This window comes from Camelus bactrianus, chromosome 30 (genome assembly GCF_048773025.1).
Source record: "Camelus bactrianus isolate YW-2024 breed Bactrian camel chromosome 30, ASM4877302v1, whole genome shotgun sequence".
Taxonomy (NCBI): domain Eukaryota; kingdom Metazoa; phylum Chordata; class Mammalia; order Artiodactyla; family Camelidae; genus Camelus; species Camelus bactrianus.
In genome coordinates this window covers 19,894,169-19,911,663 of record NC_133568.1, presented here as the reverse complement: position 1 = coordinate 19,911,663, position 17,495 = coordinate 19,894,169, and positions in this window count along the sequence as shown.

Here is a 17,495-nt window from a genome sequence, read left to right as displayed (position 1 = left end):
TTTCCTTGATGGACTTTGGGATTTTGTATTTTGCTTAACTAGATAAAATTAAGTTACAAGAATATTTTCAGCTCTTATAAGATGTTTAACAAGATTATATAAATGGCATATTCCATTTTTGTGCATCCTGCTTCTTTTGTTCAACTTTTTTTTTTGCAGTTCATCCAAATTATTGTATGAAGTGTATATTCATTTTCCCTGTCATACAGTGTATCCCACTGAAGGACTATGCCAGAACTTATTTATCTATTTGATTATTAATGGACATTTGGGTTGCTTCCACTTTGGGGCTATTCTGAGGAATGATGCTCGGAGCCTTTTTCCTTGTTCACCCTGGTGCGTGTCTGCAAGGGTTTCTCTGCGGTGTACAGCTGGTAGCGGGATTGTGGGTCATAGGGAATGCATACCTTGAACCTCGTCATGACACCAAACTGTTCTCCATGGTGGCTGTCCCTTTCATTCCCACCAGCAGTGTAAGAAGTGCCTGTTTCTCTGTTTCCTCGTCAACAACTGGTATCATTAGAACTGTTCAAAATTCGCCAATCCACTGGGTATGTAATGATCTCATGGTGGCTTTGTGTTTTTTTTTTTAATTGAAGTACAGTCGATTACGATGTGTCAGGCTCTGGTGTACAGCACAATGTCGCAGTCATGCATATATTTGTTTTCATTTATACTTTGTGTTTTCTTGATGAAAGATAACTTTGGGTAGCTTTTCACACGTTTATCAACCCTTTAGACTTTCTCTTTTGTGAAGTACCTGCTTAAGTGTACTGTTTATTTTTAAAATTTGTTTTTCTTATTGCCAGGAATTCTTTGTTTGTATTTTGAATACTAGTCCTTTGTTAGTTACATGTATTTCAAATATTTCCCCCTCCTCTGGCTTTCATTTGTACTTTCTTTATGATGTCATTTGATGAAGAGAAATTCTTTCAATACAGTTGAATTTACCAGTTTTTTTTTTCTTATGGTCAATGCCCTTTTGTGTCTACTTTATGAAATCCTTCCCTAAAGTCATGACAATACAGTCATCCTTCAGTATCCTTGGGGGATTGGTTCCAGGACCCCTGGAAATACCAAAGTCCTTGGATGCTCATGTCCCTTATAGAAGATGGCATAGTATTTGCATATAACTGATGCACGTCTTCTTGTACACCTTAAACCATCTCTAGATCATTTATAATACCCGATACAATGCAAATGCTATGTAAACAGTAGCCAGTGCTTGGCACGTTCAAGTTTTGCTCTGGGTAACTTTCTAGAATATTTTTCCCCTGAATATTTTCACATCTGAGGTTGACTGCATCTATGGATGCAGAGCCCACAGATATGGAGGACCAAAGGTGATCCACTTCATTATCATTTAAAAGTTTCATCATCTCTAATATTTTAAACTCAGCACCACCTGAATCCCTTCTTTCAGAGGTTCCAGGCACCTGAGCTTTTCCAGGACTCTGAAACACCAACAGACTTGCTTCTTTTTTTCTCACTCACTGCCAACGAAGGTTTCAACTTTTTCTGATGTTACCAGTCACCTGCCATCTAACGGCTTTTCAGCTTCCAAATGGTGCTTTCATCTGCTTTCCCTGTTATCTTTGTCCGTGTGTCTGTGTATGCATGCGCCCATACACTTTTATTGTCACATCGGGGGGAAAGGCAATAAATACAAGTTCAAATCTCCGTGTTTAAGTGCAAGTCACAGCAGCATTCCTATAATAGCAAGCAAAATTGAAAACAACCTAAACACCCACCCACAGATGTTTCAAGCACCACCAAAGATATTTAAATGTTAAAGCACAGTAGGTCCACACGAGGGAGCACCACACAGCTGTACAGTGTTGTGTTACATAGATGCAGGCAGTGGGGCGGCTACGAACACAGATCCTGACCCTCAGCAGCTGTGTGACTTCAGGTGAGTTACTTTACCTCTCCATCCCTCAGTTTCCCCATCTATAAAATGGGATAACAATACCTACCTCGTAGAGCTGTTGTGAGAATTAAAGTGGTTGATATAAGTAAAGATGAACAACTGCAGGTAAACAGTTAAGAGTACATAAGAGTGATTATTGTTACTAACAAAAAAATGAAGTTTCATGAATTTATACATGAAAATGTACTCTCTAAGGTATATTAGTTTAAAAAAAGTGAAAAACAGTAAAAACAGTATGCATAAAAGGAAAAGGACATATAAAAACAGGATCGCACTTTTAAAAGGACAAAGGTACATACAAATATACGTACACTTCTGAAAGGATACTCAAGAAACTGTAAACGTGGTTATCTTGGGGCAAAAGGTAGAAGGGATTTTGAATTTAACGTCCTTTGGCATTCTTTGATTTTTTTTTTATCATGTGTACTTAGTAATGTTACAATTAAGAATAAGCAAATTGTAGATAATTGTTGAAGCTGGGGTTTATTATATTATTATAATTAATATTTATTATTATAACTTCTATTATTATTTATCATATTATGATTTGCACTTCTGTGTATTTTGAAATCTTCTAGAATAAAGAAATTTAAAAATAAACTAAAGCAAGTAACTCATCATCTTTTGGGGGGATACCCTCCAAAATCCAATGCTGACTAATTGGATAGCATGAAATAATTCCTTTAAGAAAGCCTCCTCATCCAGCTGCAGGGGGGCGTTCCCATGGAGGCACACAGGAGCCAAATGGCAGAGAACCAGCTGTTGTAGGAAAACACTACTGAGGATTTACTACTATTGCAGGAAGTTTTAACAAAAATTTTGAAATTTTTCTAGGCCCTAAAATGCTTTTTTTCCTAGAAAGCCTTGTTTTCAATACTGCCTTTTTAGGGAACTTCTGGCTTTCTGATCAGCTAACTACAGGCAGAATGACCTTACATGTGAGTGAAAACAGATATGTAATTTCTCAACTCTCATAGCAGGTTATCAACTTTATCATCTACTCATTTGCTTTCCAAATTATATGCATCTACCCTGATGCAGCAAGACAGGAGACAAGCATTCTAGACTCTCACCAGTATGTGCAATTTAAACTAGCATTCACTCCGCTATTACCACTTTTTTGGATCGGACAGGTGATCAACAGAGCCGACTGTCTACAGCACATGTGTGCTCCATTAGTTCCTTTAGGGACTCTGAGTTTTATCCTTTGATCAGATTAGAACACCAGAAGCCTCGATATTTGAACTATAATTAGATTAGCCCATAATAGATTACCTTGAATTGGATAGGTTTTATCCAACATTGCTATAAGAAATGGCCAGAAAATTTTGCTATAAAATGTTCTTCACTACGCCATCCATATAAAGCCATCTGAAAAGTTTTAGAAATCAAGGCCAAGAAGAATTTTCCTATACCACAGAACTGAAGGGATTTCTTCCGATAAAGAAAATCACATACTTTAAGCATCTCCCTCACTTTCTCAAGCTATTGGGAAGCTCAGAAATGGATCCACTGCCCAGTCACAGCAACTCAGGAAGCTTTCATCCTTATTCCTTAATCTTTATTTTCTATTTCATTCAATTTTGTGTACGTCCGTCGTTTTTTTTTAATTCTTTTTTTTTTTTTTAAACTTAACTGATCCTCTTCAAAAGTTTAATAGATTACATCCCAAAGAGGTTTACACTTCCTGGGGGGATCGGGGTCAGGATCTTTTTCTTCTGGCAGGATAACCAGGAATGGTTTCATGAAGACACGGCATTTGAGCCAAGCCTTTGGGAATAGATAGGGCTGACAAACACTGGGAAGAATGCTACTGGCAGAAGAAGGTGTGAATAAAAGAGTGATGGAAAGAATGCACAGGCCGCTTTGGAGTAACAGGGGAGTAATAGGACTCGTTTTGGCCGAGGCATGAGGTGGTAGAAGAGATGAAGGGAAGGCAGGTTGGGAAGACAGGAAGGCTCAGGTCACAAGGAATCCACGTGCCAGGCTGAGGATTCAGCAGTAAAGCACAAGAGAAGGATTTTTCCCCCAGAATAGGGAAAACTACTGTATATTTCTAGGCAGAGGATAGAAACTATCAAGACAGAGTTTAAAGACCAATATCAAATAATACAACTACTATAGCAAGGTCCCAGGTGTTGAGGCATGAAATGTGATTAAAAGCACTAACCGAGGGCTTAACCTCAGAAAGACCACAAAAGAGAACGGTGTCAGGCACACAGTTATGGGGGCCAGGCTCTCCCCCAAATCCTGTCATGGATGTTTAAATCATGCTTTCCTTTAGGGATACCTTGGGAAACATTAAACAAACAATATCACACGCTTAACCATAGAATTTAAAATGAATTCTTGCCCAAATGTTGATGAGGGGAGTTTGTTTTTGTTTTTAATTCAAGACTTCCAGCCAATAACTTTAGAGGGAATAACGGAATTTAATAATTATCACTTTGCCACTTTGAGATAGTAGAAGTAAGCAGCATCACTGGTGGATGCTGCAGCCATCAGGTGAGCCTTTGAGGACAGAAAGGGTAACACTCCTAGAAAGAACACCATAAAGATGAAGTCTTTCTAAAAAACAAAAATACTAATTCAAAAAGACACACGCACCCCAATGTTCACAGCAGCATTATTTACAACTGCTAAGATATGGAAACAACCTAAGTGTCCACCAACAGATGAATGGATAAAGATGTGGTATATGCATACAATGGAACACTACTCAGCCATAAAAGAGAACGAAAGTTTGCCATTTGCAGCAACATAGACGAACTTGGAGGCATTATGCTAAGTGCAACAAGTCAGACAGAGAAAGACAAATACTGTATGATATCATATATGCAGACTCTAAAAGATACAACAAACTAGTGAATGTAACAAAAAAAGCAGACACAAATATAGAGAACCAACTAGTGGTTACCAGTGGAGAAAGGGAAGAGGGGAGGGGCAATATAGGGGGAGGGGAGTAAGAGGTACAAACTATTAGGTATAAAATAAGCTCTAAGGGCATACTGCACACCACAGGGAATACCACCACTATTTTATAATAACTATAAATGGAGCATAATCTTTAAAAATTGTGAATCACTGTACTGCACACCTGTAACTTACATAATATTATACATCAAATATACTTCAAAAACTAGTAAATAGGAAAAAAAAAAGATCACAGACTAATACTTAGAGTTGTCTCATGCAGAGTCCTCTTTCTTTGAAGTATTTTATCTCCTTTGGAGTATTTGTTGCTACTAGAAGGAAAAGATAAAACATTCCTGTAAAGTAAAATTTTTAAAAAGGCTTTCTAATGGAGTGATCATCAGACCAGCTGGTCTATCTAGGATTAGGACACAGGCAGTGGAAAACGTGAGATTGCCAGACACAATGTGCTTCACAACAGAGATGCAGTAAGTAGGACATGCCACCACCTGGGAAGTATTCTTGCCTAGAATAATTAAACCTGAATCTAATCGTGACTCCAGATGTAAATAATATTTTACAAGAGAAACAGTAGGAGGAATTAGTTAAATGACACCATGAGGAAGTGATCGGATAAACCCAGAATGCAGACCACTCTGCAGGATAAATGACTCATTTTCAAACAAATCAATAGCATTTTTTTAAAAGTCTAAATTAGAATAAATAGAATAAAAAGGACTTGAGACATAATAATCAAATGGAATATACGGATCTTATTTAGGTCTCGATTTGAGTAAACCAACCTTTAAAAAGACTTTTAAAAGGCGATCAAAGAAGTTTGAATATGGGCTGGTTATTAATGTCAAGGAATTATTGGAAATGTTTAAATATGATAGTGCCATGTTGGTTATGTAAAAAAAGAAAAAAATGTCTTCATCAAATAGACAGGCATACTGAAATTTTTATCAGCAAAATAACATGGTGTTTAAAATTTGCTTTAAAATACTCAAGAAAAAAAATTAAGGGGATAGGCGAAATAAGATTTGCAAAATATTAGTAACTATTGAAGCTGGGTGATGGGTACGTGGCGGGTTTACTATGTTATTCTAATTTTGTGCATGTTTGAAAATTTGTCAGTTATTTATTTTAATGGGTGCTTTACAGTGACTAGTGTGAAAAGTCTATATTTGTTTTTGTATTTGATGAGATAAAGGGGTTGTTTTAGTGTACAGGATGGGAACTTGGACATATACTAGCCCCAATAGTATATTTGGTTGAGGGAACAAGAATATTTTATCCAGTGTGAAACGACACTGTTCTGTAGTTCCAGTTTGTGGAGACCAGAGAGAAGAAAAATCTTTCCTGACTCTCACAAAGAACATTTCTTTGCACTAACCTACCTCCTGGGTTCTCTTGCCTAGATCCCTGCAAACATCGAGTCCCACAGCCCCTTCCATGAGCCACCAGAGATTGGCTCCTTATCCCCAGGTTACCTAGCTTACAGCTAAGCCACGAGGCCAGGACCTGACACGGTGACTGGCCCCACATTGCCAGTGTGGGTACCTCAACCTGAAACCTGGTCTGCTAAAGTGTCCCTGACACGTAGTGAGCATGTTGACCAAAATGTGTCTGTCAATTCCAACTCTCGGTCAGCAAGTATCATTGAGCATTGATTACGTGCAGGTTAAGAATGTAGGTCTTTTTAAATGAAGGACTCAGCTTTATCTCATAAAATGATATCTCCTGCACCTTCAGCATCACCTGTGTCACCACTATCACCATCAACTCTAACCTGAGAATGTCAAACGGGAGAGCCCTCTAGGAGATAGGAGGTTTATATCTGGAAGAATTGGACATCTCCCTCCCCAAAAGGCAGAGTTTAGCAATGACCAATAATGTTCCTGTCTTCTTTTTTTTTTTATTAACATTTTTTATTGATTTATAATTATTTTACAATGTTGTGTCAAATTCCAGTGTTCAGCACAATTTTTCAGTCATTCATGGACATATACACACTCATTGTCACATTTTTTTCTCTGTGAGTTATCATAACATTTTGTGTATATTTCCCTGTGCTATACAGTGTAATCTTGTTTATCTATTCTACAATTTTGAAATCCCAGTCTATCCCTTCCCACCCTCCACCCCCCTGATAACCACAAGTCTGTATTCTCTGTCTGTGAGTCTATTTCTGTCCTGTATTTATGCTTTGTTTTTGTTTGTTTGTTTGTTTTTGTTTTCTAGATTCCACATATGAGCGATCTCATATGGTATTTTTCTTTCTCTTTCTGGCTTACTTCACTTAGGATGACATTCTCCAGGAGCATCCATGTTGCTGCAAATGGCATTATGTTGTCAGTTTTTATGGCTGAGTAGTATTCCATTGTATAAATATACCTGTCTTCTTGAGGACAGATCCTGTTCCTTCTCTGTGGTGGATGCTGGATACCCCACCCAGCCCCGCTTCAGGAATAAAGGACCTAGTTAGTCAGCTGCCGGCAGTGTTGCCAGCAGATGGCCTTCAGCTGTCGTCTCCAGGAATGTGAAGGCAACTGTTTTGCCCAGATTAACCCCACTTCCTGGGCAGCCAGTGAAGGGTTGACCCGGAAGTACAAAGGCCTTGTGCCTTCAGTGAGACTTGAGACAACTCTGAAAGGCCACGCCAGTCTCTGAGGTCCCCACAGGATTAGCTGAAGTCTTCATCAAGGCTGCATCGTAGCCCACCTTCTCCCGCTGCCCACAAACCACCCGCATCCAGCGCACAGAGAGGCCTGGAGCTGCCACTCTTGCCAAGATCCCAATTTCCAACCTCTCTGCTTAAACCACCTAGATATGAAGAACATTAAATGGTTGCCTTGCTTAAAGGCATTTATTATGGAGACAATGTTATGCCTTCTGTCTCCCGCCCTCCCTCTGCTGGGGCAAGACGGGCACGTGTCACCTTCCAGGACTAAGGCAAGGCCTGGAATGGAAGCGTCTATCAAGAATGCCAGTGGTTCCGTGGGGCCATCTCCTGTGTTCACTGCTCTGCCTGGCACACACCTGGAGCACAGGAGAAGCTCACTAAATACTCATCTTTATGCAAGAAAAAGAGAGAAGAGAGAGGGAGAGAGGATAAAGGAAGGAAATGCCACCTTCACCATGAACCTCTTCTCCGTGTCCAGACCAGGATAACACGTATTCTGTCCTGGGACCTTGAGTTGCATGAAGGAAAGACCTGTCTGTGTTCATCTTTGCATCCCTACTGCCTGTAACTGACCGAGAGGCATAACAGGTGCTCAGGAAGCTTTGTCTTGAGTGAATGAAAGAAAAGATATTCTGCTAACCAAAGGCAGTGTTTAACCATCTATCACTGAGTAACAAAAACCCTGAAATCTTATCAGCTTAAAACAGCCACCGGGATTTGCTCACCGTCTGGGCTCAGCTGGACAGTCTCCTGCGGGGTCCTCACGAGGCTACGGGGTCTAAGAAGGCCTCGTCTGCATGTCCCGCCGCGCAGGCAGGTGCCGCACTTCCCTTCCAGCAGGAGAGCCGTGGCTTCCCCCCTCAGCGACGGCGGCGTTCCACGGGGCAGGCAGCGGGCGCTACGTGAGGTTTATCAAGCCTCTGCTTGGGTCACGCGGCCGGCGCACATTGGCCGAGGCAAGTCACGTGGTCCAGGCCCGCGCCAATGAGGGAGGAGACGACCCCGCCTACACACTGCCTGCGGGGAGGCTTCATTAGGGCCCGTGAGTTACGTAACAACTTGCAGCGGGCAGGTTTAGCCACTTAAGGCCAGACTTCTGGAAGAATTCTTTTTCTGCTAATGGTTCCCAGGTGACTTGGACTTAAGACTTTTAGAGGCAGTGAAAAAGAACCCACCAGGCAAAACCCTGCAGAGAAGCTGAGTGTGGGAAACACCTGGGCTGCCACCCACAGTGGTGGCAGGTAAGGGTGGCCAGGGTTGGGAGATGCCACATGGCTTCTGGACAACCACCTCCTTTGAGTTCAGGCCAGCTCAGGAGTTCCATCTCTCCTAGGACTCCAGGGGTAGTGGGTCCCACCACGTGGTTTGGGGGCAGGGGACGACTGGGCAAACAAGCAGGCCTGTGGGCAGGAAGCTGTGGATGAAGGAATCAGAAGAAAAGATGCAGGGACAGGCCCAGAACCTGGGACCAAGAAGATCTCAGCTGTACTGCTGCCTCCTGAATTTGTCAGTGAAGGACCCTGGTTGCTCCCCAACCTCACGCATCCCGTGCTGGGTCCTCTGTGCACCCTGAGACCTCAGAGCTCAGCACTTGGGGCCTCTCTCTGCTCCTTGGAAACCACTGAATATGTCATGCTCTGAGTAATTAGTACAATTAGCTTGAAGTAATTATATCATTTCTCTTCTCATCTCCTTTAATATGGTGTAAACATTTATACAAATTGAGAATATCTTCAATTATCCAATATTTATATAACATCTGCTATGAGACAAAAATCTAACTGAATTAAGAATTTCCAAGGTAAACTTTCAAATCCTAAAACTTCTGGAACTCTGAAGTCCTTATCTGGAAAGTGATTTATCTGGGAGGTATGGGTGGGGTTGGAGTGGAGAGGGCTGTCCATGGTTAATGACAAACCTTTGGCATAGAGGTGGATTCATAGTTGCATGAGTTACAAGATTGCCCCCTAACAATAAGGTCACACTTACAGGTGCCAGAGGTTAGGACTTCAACATATTTCGGCAGGGACACAATTCAACCTACAACACCCCCATAGGCCACCTGTAAGGGAAGAGCCTTTTTTTCCATAGCAACTGAGTACAGGGATCCCTGGGGCCCCATCTAAGTCCTAAAGTCCCCCCTTCTTTTTCCTGGCACCTGGTTCTCCATTGTGCTAGCTTCCATCTAGAGGCTAGAAGTCATCTTTGGAGCATAGGATTCTTTTGCTTTGGGGAGAATACACTGATTGTTCTTTCATTTATGCAAAGTAAAGCAAATATCCTGTTATGAGATAGGGTGACTCAAAATAAAAAATAAAAAAAAAACTCTGATAATATAAAAATCTGTCTTCACTGACTGTTTCTGGGGGAAGCAGTTGGGCCTGGATTTTGGGTAGGGCAAAAATGGTTTCAAGTGTATTCCTTTGCTTGAGGTGGAGGTGGGAGAAGTGGATGTAGGGAGGTGTGGGTGGGAACTACAGGCCATGCAATATGGAGCCCGGCTGAAGGCGAAGGGGAAAGTCACCCTGAAGCTGCATTGGCGTGTGTGCTGGAGCTGGCTGCATGGACTTGCAATAGATGATTGTAAACTTCTCAGAAATTTTGCAAGCTGACTGATAACCATTACCATCATTAAAAATTAAACTATATAAACTTGTAATTAAATACGTGATATTAAAAACAAAGTTAACTACTCAAGCACTCAAGCTCATCACTTCATAATTATTTTACTAGATTTCTATCATCTGTATTTTTGTTGTCCAATGTATTGGCTGGTGGAAATACTACACAGGGTTATACAGTGTGTGCAACTGTGCATGTCTTCCCAGCTCCCATTCAGTGACATCACAGCTGGCAGCCCAAAATTGACCATGGTGGGATTCACATCACGGGAAGTGCAAAGACTAGGAATCAGCCCCCTCCAGCCAGTTGTTAGATGTCTACTAACTCACTAGGAGTCATCTGGTTTCCAAGACTGATTGTCTTTTCTATGCTGGAAAATTAAGGAGCAGACTGGTGTCTATGCACAGTATGGGAGAGCCCAGCAGCCTGGGCAAGGAGGTGATGAGGTGGCAAGTGGTGGTGTAGATGGAGACAGTCCAGGCCAGAGAGCTGATACCTCTAAGGATTTATAGACTGTGTACCACTGACTCAACTCCATTCTGAGACCCATCCCCCTAAAATAAAAAGGAACATATAAACGTTTTCCTTGAGGATTTTCAGAAACACTCTCAGAACCTGAGGAAGGACTGAGTTTCCACTCATGCCACAGGCAGGGGCTCCAACTGTTCTATTCACAGAGACTGACAAGCTCTCAATTCCAGAAAGTTAATGGCAGCCTTTCCTGTAGGCTTTCTTAGGACTGGCAGTGATCTAATGTGCTCCAGAACTCGCCCAGGGGGTGCTGAATGCAGCATTTCCCAACACTGCTCATGGGCCAGGACGCCACAAAAACAAACTTTGCACAGCTCTAAACGAGGCACGTGGGGATCGCAGCAATCCACTCGGCCAGTGGGGCGTTTTCTCACCCTGATTATAGTTCCGTGATCCTTAAAAAGGGAAATGCTTGTTAATTTCCCACACGTGATCATGCTCAGAGGGCGGGCTCCCTTACTGCCCTTCCTCCTCACTCCATCACCCAAAATACACAACAGGAAGAAATCTTTTTGCAATGATATAATGTGAAAGTGACCGCAGAATACTGGCATCTCCATGATGGCATCAGTGAGGGTCGGGGTGGCTAGATTTAGCAAACAGAAATGTAGGATGCCCAGTTAAATTTGCATTTCAGATAAACAAGGGATCATTTTTAGACTCTTCAAGCCCCATGTAATATTTGGGACATACAAATACTAAAAATGTATTTGTTGTTATCTGAAAATTTAACCGGGCACCCTGCGTATTCCTGGGATCCCAGTGAGGGCAGGATTTTTAAGGGGTGCTGTCAGGTCTTTGGGGAGGCAGTCGTGGGGTGGTGGGAAAAGAATATGTTTTGGAGTCAGATCTGGTGGGACTGAGTTTGACCACTTACTTAGCAACATGAGTAAGTTAATCAACCTTGCTGAGCCTCAGTTTCCCAGCTATAAGTAGTTATGGGAGATAAAACTTTCCTCACGAGGTGGTTGGTAGAATGAAATCTGAAAATTCATGAAACAGACTCCAGCACAAATTACCTACACACAGTAGCTGCTAAACTAATGTGAGTTCCACTCCCTCCCCATACTGCCCTCTTTTGGGGGGATCTGTTGCTGAGTAAACAAGTAATTTTGCTGGACTTCTGAGGGATATTGTGAGCGCTACAGCCACGTGTGAAAATTTCACCTTCTACAGGACTTCCTTAGTTCAGAGTCAGAATCTGACTGACAATTCGTGGGACAGCCTTTGGTCCCTGAAGACAACGTGCCCACGTAGAGGCCATTCTAGCGAGACTAGCCCAGTAGCCCTTCGTCTACCTAGTGATTCAAACATTCAACAATTCTACCAGGGACAATTAGTTAAAGTCTTTACAGAAGCCTCCTTGTTTTAATTGTAAGGTGCTGACTTTACCAATACTGTTCACTTGGTTTGTGAACTGTGGCCAGGGAGAGAGGGAGAGTCCCACCTCGGTGGCTCTCCATGTGTTTCCCTGTCACCCTGTGGCTGACACACCTCACGTTACTCTCAATTTCCCTGGGTGACGAAGAACCACCCCATGTATGCTCCGAAGATGGTTAAGCATTTCAAGCTGTGAGTCTTTGTCTTGATACTGGTTTGTATAATTACTTTGATTACAGAGTCAATTCTTTAATTATGTTCCCTTTGGACTAATGCTAATTATTTAAAATTAGTTTGTAGCATGCGTGGATTGACAGGGAAAAAAAATCAGTTGGCTTGGGCAGTGAGGAGAATTAGAGGCAAATTGGGGGCCACTCAATATGTATTCTAAACTGGTTGTGAGAATTCTAGAAGCTGATTGTCTGTATGTATCAATATAGATGGCAAAATTTTTTTAAAAAAGCCATTTCCTGCAAGAGAAATGAGAACAGTCCAAGGTTACCGTTGTTCTAATTATGGTTTTGGTTTTCCCCAGAGCACAGGAATCTTCACATTCTTTTCAAAATAGCATTAAGGAAGTTGGAAGCTTCCTTTTAATGAAAATACAACTTCACTTGAGTGTTTAAAAATACCCCTTGAACACAAAATCAATTGTGAACCTACTTACTGCTTAGGTATCAAGGATGTTGGTTGTAAGAGTTTGAATTATATGATAAGGAGGGAAAAGCCATACTTAATGCAATGACCCAGAAGAATAATTTATCTCACTATTAACTTCTTTGGAGAGAAGCCTTGCTTGTAGAAAACAAAACAAAACAAACTCTGCTCATTGTTAGTAATGACTTTAAACTGTTTTTAGAGTCAGTCTATGGACAGCACCAAGGCTTGACAAAGAAGGGGAGAAGCTGGACCTCTCAGACGTTGCCCTGGTGTAAACACACACTTACTGCACAGTCCAGCAATCCCACTCTTAGGTATTTACTCAAGAGAAGTGCAAAAGACATCCACACAAAAAGCTGTATGTAAAGACGTATAGCAGTTGTATTTATAACGACCCCAGACCAGAAAAAACCCAAATGCCGCTCAACTGGTGAACAGATAAATTATATACTACATCCAAGGCAAAAGGATACTACTCAACAATAGAAAGGAACAAATTACTGACACACGCAAAAACCGCCATGGTACCCAGTGAAAGCGGCCGGACTCAAACGCCTACACACTGATTCCATTTATTGTGGAAAAAGCAAAATTCGAGGGACAGAGAACAGATCCGTGGGTGCCAGGGACTGGGGTGGAGAGCAATTCACTACAAAGGAGCGGGAGGGAACTTCCGCAAAGATGGAAACGCTCTGTCTTGATTATGGTGCTGGTTACATGACTATATGGGTTTGTTAGAATTCATAGACCGGCAGTCCTGGAAAAGGTGAATTTTACTGCATGTACTAAATTATACTGACTCAATAAAACTGATTTAAAAACCAGTCATTTTGTCATTCCTAAGTATCATGCTGATGTTGTAAAAGCTTTCATTAACACTCTTGATGCAAACAAGTGTGGGGAAGGTGGGCAGATCCTTCACACTTCAAATATCTAGCCCAGATGTGGGGCTATAGCTGCTTTGTTCTGTCTGAGCAGGGGACAGAGGCACTGGTTGACAGGGCCCACGACAGGCTGCAGTGCTCCTGGAGAACACTTCCCTCCTGGAAGATGTCTTCCATCCCATGGACATCTGCTCACTGTCCATATGGTCCACGGATGCCCAGACATGAAGTATTAAGTAACCGCTGAGTTTGCATTTGTTTACTTGGCTTTAAAGACCTCTCAACCATGCTGTGGGGGCTGTTCCTTTTTAATAAATGCTGTGTTGAATATACAGTCATCGACACAGATCTGTGGAGGTGCTCAGGCATACATCCAGCGGATGCAATGACAGACAAGTGCCCAGAGCCACCATGAGCGGAGGTGCTCATCCTTCTCATTGCACATGAATCTACACCTGCCTGAGGTGCTAAAAAGGATAAGCCGTATTGTCTTACTCACAGAATGGAATCTCTTTGGAGGCATAGGGCCAAGAGACTGTATGCTTAGGATATAAAATGTCTAATGCAAAGTTTTAGGGTTCTGCCTATTGAACTTGGGAATCTAATTATAATGAGAGGGTTTGGGGGGTTTAAAAAAAGTATTCCCATCATTGACTTCCTCCACCACATCAGTTCCACTCTAGTGTACATCATTTTGCTATAGCTGAAAACAGAATACCTTAGAAGAATCAAAACACAGCGGATATAAACATGACCACAATCCACAAAGTCATTCTAACAGTGGGTAGGAATGCAAACTTTGGGGCTTGCTTGGCTGCAAACCCCACAAACTAGCTTTGTAAACTTGTGGGAGTTCATTGACCTCGCAGATCCTATTTCCTCTTCTGAAAGACAACAGCAGTCACCTCACGGATTTGCTGTGATGATTAAATGGGGTAATACATATGTAAATAACTTTGCAGGCTGCTTCAACAGTAGTTATTTTGCCCAAGTGTTACCTGTGACCAATGCGAGGTGAGGCTCCCTATACTTTGAGCCAAACTCATATTTCTGTCTTCCTATAACAGTCTGGTCAGTCATGGCCGCAGTTGCTTCCTCCCCGTGGGCAGCCACATGTGGATTTTTTTACAAGCAGGAATTGAAGGTCAAGAGCAGAAGCTGCTGTCAGTGCGAGAGCCCGGGGCTCAGTGACAAATGACAGCTCAGCATAAGGCAAGGATCCTGCTCGGAGCTTCAGGCCCCTGGCTCGGCTGTCATGCCACACCCCAGCCCTGACATGTCAACTCCTATGGGGCCTAAGGTTTGTTTCTTTTATCAAGAATTATTTTTCGGTTCAGAGTTTGAGATTTGCAAATATTAATTACTATATATAAAACGGATAAAAAACCAACTTCCACAAAGCACAGGGAACTATCTCAATATCTCATAGTAACCTCTAGTGAAAAAGAACATGAAAATGAATATACGTATGTGTATGCATGACTGGGACATTGTGCTGCACACCAGAAATTGACATATTGTAACCGACTGTACTTCAATTAAAAAAAAAATTCTTTTTTGGCAGATCAGTCTCCTGGCCTCCCAGGGCAGAGCAAGACAAAGGAATGCAGAGTGGAGCTGAAGGGGCAAATTGAGGATATTCTGCAGACTGGATACCTACCTCTGTCTCATGAAATTATACATCCACACCCTGTCAAGAACTATGAAAGGTCTGAGATTTTACCCTGCTTACAGACTAATGATTTAGCCTGTCACAGTTTTGTGGATGCTGGCAGAAGACACAGACTCCTGGGTCCGAGACAGAGGACTTAATTACTCACAGCATGTCGGACAACATGAGCTTTGCATTTACATCAGTTGTGCTTCCCACTCCCTCCAAGTTCCGAAGAGGCGATAAGGAGGTGGTCCTAGGTCTACAGTGTACACATGGTGGATTCATTCCCCAGATGAGGAACCCTGAGCTTAGTGAGCCCTCGACTTTATAAGGGACTGCTAGCAAATCTGCCCAATTTTTGCCCTGGGGGAAGACATCTTTACTACCCTGGGCAACAAGCAAATCTGCCCTCTACCCTGGAGGGAGACACTCTCTCTGTCTTCCAAGACGGTTTACTCTATAAATGTCCTTGAAAAGACAGTCCTTACCTCTACAAAGGTTTTCACAATTGTCTTTTCCAGAGTTTAAGGTTTCAGAATTGTAAAGCTTAGCTCAAGCAATAAAGGTTTTTTTCCCCAAGCAATAAAGTGTTAATGCACACTAATTTAAAAAAAAGAGTTATTTTCCCCTAGATTTATTGAGATACAACTGACATGTAACATTATGTAAGTTTAAGGCATACAACATGATGATTTGATACATGTATATATTATGAAATGATTACCATGATACACCTGCGTCACCTCACACAATTACTTTTTGGTAGTGAGGACATTTAAGATTTACTTTCTTCGCAACTTTTAAATATTTAGTGCAGTATCATTAACTATAATCACCATGCTGTACATTAGATCTCTGGAATTCATTTCTCTGATAACTAGGAGCTTGTACCCTTTGACAAACATCACCCCGTTTCTCCCACCCCCAGCCTCTGCCAACCACCATGCTGCTCCCTGTATCTATGGTTTTGGCTTTTTTAGATTCCACATGTGAGGTCATACATATTTGTCTTTCTCTGTCTGACTTGTTTCAGTTAGCATGATGCCCTCAAGGTCCATCTATGTGTCACAAACGGCAGGTTTTCCTTCTTTTTTTTTTTACAGCTGAGTCATATATTGTCAGGAATTACTGCTCTAGCCTTCCTTCCCGTTCTGAACCATAGCCAACCCTGGCTTAATAAAAATGCTTACTTTAAAAAGGAAGGCACACAAAGAACTCTTATCTAAATAGACCTATGTTTCCACCAATGTCCTCAGAGCAGAACCTTAAATCGTGTCTTCCATCCAGGAAGATGTATCTTTTCTTGAGTCATTACTGACAGAATGGAAATTGGAAGAGAATAAAAGTCCTATAATGATCTTTTCCTCACTGTGTTTGCACTTGTTACCAGACCTCAGGGTGGCTCAGGGGTCTACCCTCCTTCATCCTTCTCTGGACAAATTCCTGCCCACAGGTCTGATTTCTGTCCCAAGTGGCCTTGTCTGATGATAGTGGCCCTCCTTGGCCACTGACTGGACTGATCCACGGGTCCCACGAATGGTAGTCTTGCTTGAAAGTTATGTTGAGATAACCAGAGTCTATCTCTTAGAATTTGGGACTGTCTTATGTATAAACCGGATACAGTTTATATCTATAAAGTTTATCTATACTTGTACACGTATACATATACACACACATACATAGGGCCACTGGGTGGTGGACACTGGAAAGGAAAGGATTTGGGAGCTGAAGATTTGGGAACGGAGCAGCCATTACATGCAACACACAGGGGAGATGGAGAGAAACAGCCTGAGAGAGGGGCGACATGAGGGAGCAAGAACAGAGGAGCTGCCTGGATCCTGTCCTTCCAACATCTGAGGTTCAATTTCCCCTGAGTTTTTGAGATCCCTCCCTGAACTGACCTGATTTCACCAGAGTGGGTTCCTTGTCTCTGAAACCTCTGTGCAAGCTTGACTTGGAGGCGGTCAGAAAGAGTCGTTGGTTTCAACTACCACAGAGCAGGGCGTACAGGTTCAGAAAACCATTTAAAACGCAGGGGTCCGGATCCACACATGCAGCCAGAGGTTGAAATGATGAGATCTGAGTCCAAACCCTGCCCTTTGTGTCTCAGGGGTCCTTCCTAAGAAGACGGAATCTGGACTTTGCCTTGGCATGAAAGCAGAAGGCTCACTGGAGCAAGAGGAATGATAATTTCCAAGAAAAAGCCAAGTTCTAAGAGAGTGGATGGCTTAAGGT